The sequence below is a fragment of the Agelaius phoeniceus genome, unplaced genomic scaffold (genome assembly GCF_051311805.1).
Source record: "Agelaius phoeniceus isolate bAgePho1 unplaced genomic scaffold, bAgePho1.hap1 Scaffold_289, whole genome shotgun sequence".
Taxonomy (NCBI): Eukaryota; Metazoa; Chordata; class Aves; order Passeriformes; family Icteridae; genus Agelaius; species Agelaius phoeniceus.
In genome coordinates, this window is record NW_027509925.1 from 24,494 (window position 1) to 30,249 (window position 5,756).

Below are 5,756 nucleotides of genomic sequence, written 5' to 3' on the forward strand. Positions count from 1 at the left end.
CGCCCCGGGCGAGCGGCGCCGGGCGCTGCCGCGGTCACTGTGCGGCGGCTGCCCTCGGGCTGGCGGAGGCGCGGGAGCCGCCGAGCTGCAGCCGTCTCCCTCGGGCCGCTGCCGCTGCTGCGGGCGGGGGCGGACGAGCGGCTGCGGAGGCGGCTCCGCGGCGTGCTCAGCCTTGCGAGCAGAGAGCGCTCGACATCGCTGGCATGACACGGCTGCTGAGTGCCTCAGTGCTCGTGGCTCTTTCTTCCACGCAAACAGATGGAGCGGCATCGCTGAGCAGTAAAACACAGCGATGGCCCGGAGAATGGCGAGCGCAAGGAGCGCCGGGCAGGATCCTTCTGATGGCACAGGTGCGATCGGCAAACTCAGCCCCTTGTGCCCCTGCCCTCCCGACCCCCAGGGGAAATGCTCTCCAGCCTCGAGCTGCTGAGAGACAAAACGTGTGATTTGACACTAGGGTCCGGAAAAGGTTTCCGTTTAGATTAGCAAATGCCTCCATTGTTCTCGGTTACATCCTAGGATCGGTTTTAGGCAGTGACTTTCTACCGCTTGTCGGATTTTCTTGTGCAATGGTAAGAAAATAGGCAGGTCTGATACTGGTTTCGCTTTTTTTCTACTTCATGTTCCATGAGCTGCTTTTATCCAAGCAATTGTTTTAAAGTTCTACTGTAGGCGTTTCTGGTTCACTTTTTTTTTTTTTGTTTTTTTTCCTCTAAATCGGCAGTAAATATAGCTGAGTAAAATTACCTTGGTTTTCTTCCTTCTTAAATGTTTTTATTGATAATCCTATTTGAATATGCAGAACACGTGGGTATGTCCTGTAATATATCCTAGCTTTTCTTGTTTACAGGGTACTCAGGAAATATTTTTCCCTTCGAGTCCCACTGAAACATTCTCCGTGCAATCTCCGTTAAGGTCTGTGTTTACAAATAAGCCACCATCAGCTGAGATATTTGCCTGTGTACCTTTTCCTGTCATTCAGAGCTTGCGTTCTGTGGTTTTTATGATAAACCTATCAAACTTGCGAAACCGTTTTGCAAGTCTTGACCGTTGAAGGCAGCAAGAAGTGGTTTTAAAGCCTGTTCTTGAGCAGACGAAGGGAAAAAGTGTGAATTTGCTGCTGAACTTGTCCTTTTTCATTTGACTTGCCTTGAATTATTTAGGAAGAGAGAGCACTAGAAAAAAGAGAGAAATAGAATTGGTTCTTGAGCCCTCCTAAAATGCTCCCTGTGATTCCGTGTGGAGCCAAAGTGAAGGGTGATGGAACAGAGCCCCTGTGCTTTAGAAGGAAATCAATTTCAACCTGATCTCCACCCTGAGTCTCCCTAATTTCTGTTTCTAAAATGCAAACTCAGTTTAGGAAGTGTTGGGAGTTAGTATTTTGGGGAAGAAATGGCAGTTGCACAAACCGTTCCATTTCCCAGAGGCTCTGGGAAGGATTCATTTTGTAAGCGCTGTAACTGCCATCGGTTGGGGGTTCGGGGTTGGAATGTGCACTTGCCCTCCTATAAAGCACTCGTTCATTTGCATTTCAGTGCCAGGAGTCTGGAGAAACTGGAGAAGAGCCCAAGAGACATTTTTCATCCTGAGATACAAAAGGTAGGAAGTGACTTTTTTTGGTTTGGTTCTTTTTCTTTATGATTTCCTGGAAATAGAAGTAATTAAGTATAGATCCTACTGGTTTGTTTCTTCCAGTAGCTAATAAGAATAATAATAATAATCTAATACTACTTAAACTGTCTCTTTATCCATTGAACTGGCCATTTCAAATCCAAACTTCTAAACACCAATAAAACCATCATCCTTGTAGAATCTTTAATAGGAGGGGGCTAAAGATGCTGTTTTTGTTGACAGGATTTATTGGTTCTTGAAGGGCAAGAGGTGAGTACAAGCCTAACTACTTCTTGCTCACAGACCCGTCCGGTGAATGCGGCTTTGTATTTGGATGGGCTTTTGATGACTTCTAAATCAATTGCTCGTTACAGTAAAAAGAAGTCATGTTTTTTTGAACCTGACAGCAAAAATAACTTGAAGCACCAATTTAATAATAATTGATCACCCGTCTAAGTTAATGATTTTATGCTATACTATCAAAGTTTAAAGGTAAATTATTGTGTAGTAGGAGATGGTATAAAATGTATGTTCTAACGTGTAGGATGTATGCAAAGATTAGAGGAAACAAATTTTTATGTCTTCTGTTTGACTGTTTACCAAATAATATTTGGTTTTATTTTCCTGGGATCGGTGAATTTTAAATTTGGAGTCCTCTATGCTAAGGATGGTCAGCTTACAGGTGATGAAATGTTCAGTCATGGTGAGGTTTTCACCTTCTCCTTAATTGTTTTGCTCATCTGAAAAGAAAAAAAAAAAAAAAAAAAAAAAAGGTATGTTTATTATTTGTTACCCCGTTCTGTCCGTTTCCTCAGTATTTGCTGGAGCTCTGCTTACCCAAGCTTTGGGTAAAACAAGCTTTGGGTTCCTTCTGTCCCACTGGGTGTTGCCCAGTTTGGTTGCATCTGGTGAAATTCAGCCTGAGCCCTTACAGAACCAGCTCAAACCAGGTGAGAGCCATTCGCAGCTCTCTCAGGACACCCGGAGGAGGATGGGTGACGTTTCTGAGCATCTGGCAAGTGCACTTCTATCAAAACTCGGCCTGTGCAATTTCTGGGGAAAACCCTTCTGTATCCTGAAGGGTTCCTCAAAGTCTGTTGAGGATCCGGTTAGCAGTTGCTCACCTGGATGGTTCCAGCTCCTCAAGCTAACACTTGTACTCTTGCCCTGTAGTTTAGATCTATTGTAGTTTTGTTATTTTGCAAGATTTTACGTCTTTGGACAGTAACGTGCATTTCACTCTTTGGAACCTCTCGGATCGTGCTTTGGTGCAGCACCACCTAATGGGACACTTGGCTGCTGTGCTGAAGGGCTTGGTTACTAGAATTGTAAATCCCGGAGAGTTTGTAAGTCTTCTGTCCCCAGGGAGGTGTCACGCTTTGTTCACCGTTGCTCTGTTTGTCGGGTGCTGCTTCTCGTCGGAGGTATTAACTTCAAACTGCCCTGTTCTTTTTTTAACTTTTTTTCCTGGTTCTCTCCGTAGGGCAGGGAAGGACTCTCGTATCCCGGTCGTCAGACTCAGCGCTGCCCGAGAAGATACAGAGACTGTAAAAATCATAAGAAGCAACTAGGACTGCAGAGGAAACAAACTGGAGAGAACAAAAGGTGATATTGTTCTCCTTAGCCTGGATTAGAAACATCCACTGCGCTTTGATGCCGGTGGCTGCCAGGGGCTCGTTAGGTCTCTTGAGGCAGGTGTAGGTGTTCACTTGTAGGTTCTATTTTTTGGCAAAGGACCACGAGAGAAGTTTATTTATAGATCCAAATAAACATTCATCTTATCTGAACATAACCTGTCATCCCCTTTCTGACATTAAGGACTCCTGTATAAATACTTGGGGGGGTTTTCTTTGTCGTTTCTGAATGGTTCCATTTTGCCGGCTACTTGAACGAGTCTGAGGGGGTTTAATTGCATACTGCTTCCTTGAAATTCTGTTGGTCTCTGCTTGGAACCCTTCTTGTACTGCTTAATGAAAGACTTCGGATGGTGTTTTCTTGCCTGTTTGTGTTTAAGGTCGTGCTCTGATGCATTTACAGAAGCCATGGCAGGAGAGAGTCAGCTGCTGGAGAAGAGGAGACAGTATTATCCCTGTGCAGCACGGAACTGTGCTACTGCTGTGTCATCAGCTGTGTCTGCACTGAAAGTAGCCACCTTCACTTGTAGGTAGCTCCTTGGTGCTTTAGGACACGCTGAGGGATTTATTCCTTTTGGGATCCACGATGAGAATTCCCAAGAGAGGTAGTAGTAATAAGGTCTGAGATTGGAAAAAAGCCTGTGTCCTTGGAATGTTGTTGTTGTCGTCAAAAGTTAATTTTTCCTTCTTTCTTAGCCAGTAGTCAGCTTTTTGCTTTATTTTTTGTGGTATCAGTATTTGATTGTTTAAAAAATTGCTTCAAAAGAACTGCAGTGGCTGGCCACCAGGACCTTGTTCCGATTTGCCTATTTGCTTGTAGCTAAAACGTTTCCATATTGTTTATCATTCTATTGAAGAAACTGCTGCCCAGTCAACTAAGAACTGAACATCTGTCTGTCTAGGACATGGGGAGAGGATTTAGGTCATGTCTTTGTTTCCAGAAAAAAGTTCCAGTGTAGTTTCTAACTAGAGGAAAAGGGGGGGGGGGTGAAGACTCGGGGCTCTGATGCCGTTGGGGGCACCCCGAGGTGCCCAGGAGCGGGAGCCCCACTGCGGTGCAGGAGCAGGTATGTTATCACGTACTAGAGAGCAAATTATAAATAGAAATATGAAAATTATAAATATAAAAATATTTTTTAGATCGTTAAAGAAAGCGGTTTTTTTAACTTGTCAATAGGCAGGGTTTTGATGATAAAAATGATAAATACAAAGAATATGAAGGTAGAAATCTAAGTCTAGAAAGATATCATAAATACATACAGATAAAGTTTAAAACTAGAAGAAAAAATCAGTTGCAGCAGTAGATACGATACATAATATAGATAATACTTTAAATACATGTCTAGAATTTTATAGATATTATAGATAATTATTAATAGATTGCATCAAAAGAAACGATAAATATAAATGTGAGTATAATTACACAAAGTATAAAAATATTTCGATACCGTTTAAAAGAAGGTGTTTTCGTGTATTTATTTGGTTAGAGATGGGGTTTTTGTTTGGATTAATAGACGTATTCTAGAAATATAAATCTAACTGTAGAGAGATCCAATCGATAGAGGAGGCTATTTCTAAAAACACAACCGAACGCCGCCGCCTTCGGGGGAATCGCACGAGCTCGGCCGAAGCAAGGCGAGAGCGGCCGACCCTGACGGCCTCGAGCGAACCGAGGCGAGGCTTCCGAGGCTGCCTGAAGCGAAGCGAGCCGAGCTCAGGCGAAGCGAGCCTGCTGCTCTCGTGCGCGCTGCTTAGCGCCAGTGCGCTCCCAGCCTAATGAGCTCCTGCCCGAGCCCGCGCTCCCGGTCGTGTCCGCGCCGTGGCCGGGCCGCCCGCGGGACGCGGCAGCGGGAGAGCCCCGAGCCGGGCGAGCTGAACGGGAGGCGGCGGCGCTTGCCCGCCCGCCGTCGGGGAGCCGAGGCGAGGCGAGCGGAGCCGAAGAGGCGAATGCAGGCGCCAAGAGCCGAGTTGAGGCGCCAAGAGCCGACTCGAGCCGAGCGTCTCCGGAGCGAGCCGAGCTCCGCCGAGCGCCGCAGCATCCCGGGTAGGGCGAGGCGCCGGGCCGGGCTCGGGGTGCAGCCGGGGCTCTGGGAGGCTTCCCCGCCTGTCCCTCTCTCTAGCCCTCCTTCCTTCTCCCCGTCTTCGCCTTCTCTCGCTCCCTTTCCCCCATTCCCTCTCCCCCCGCAAAGCCGGCTCCTTCCTGTCCTGTCCCTAGCCCGCTACTCCCTTCTGTTCCCCCTGTCTCCTTCCTCTGCCCAGCCTCCGTGTACCCTCGTCCCGGGCTTTCCCTTCCCGTGCCGCTTTCCTGCACAGCCCGAGCTCCCTCGCCGCCCTTTGTCGTGCCCTGCTCTCGCTCCTCTCTTCCCGTGCCCCCTTTCCTTCTTTGCCCCGCAGCCGCGGGGCTCGGGCTGCCGGAGAATAAAGCCCCGAGGGCCGGAGCCCGGCGCCCCTGGGCCCTTGCGGGAGTCCCCGCGCGGGGCCGGAGGCTCTCGGCGGATCCCCCCGTGCCGC

At 47.7% G+C, this 5,756-nt stretch overlaps 1 long non-coding RNA gene across 1 annotated transcript; it reads left to right on the forward strand.

The window, feature by feature from the left end:
* The first annotated feature begins 718 nt into the window (after positions 1-718).
* On the forward strand, positions 719-4,705 carry LOC143693116 (uncharacterized). Its single transcript, XR_013180603.1, has 3 exons — positions 719-915; positions 1,536-1,599; positions 3,095-4,705. It is a non-coding gene; the product is annotated as an uncharacterized LOC143693116 (long non-coding RNA).
* Positions 4,706-5,756: the final 1,051 nt, after the last annotated feature.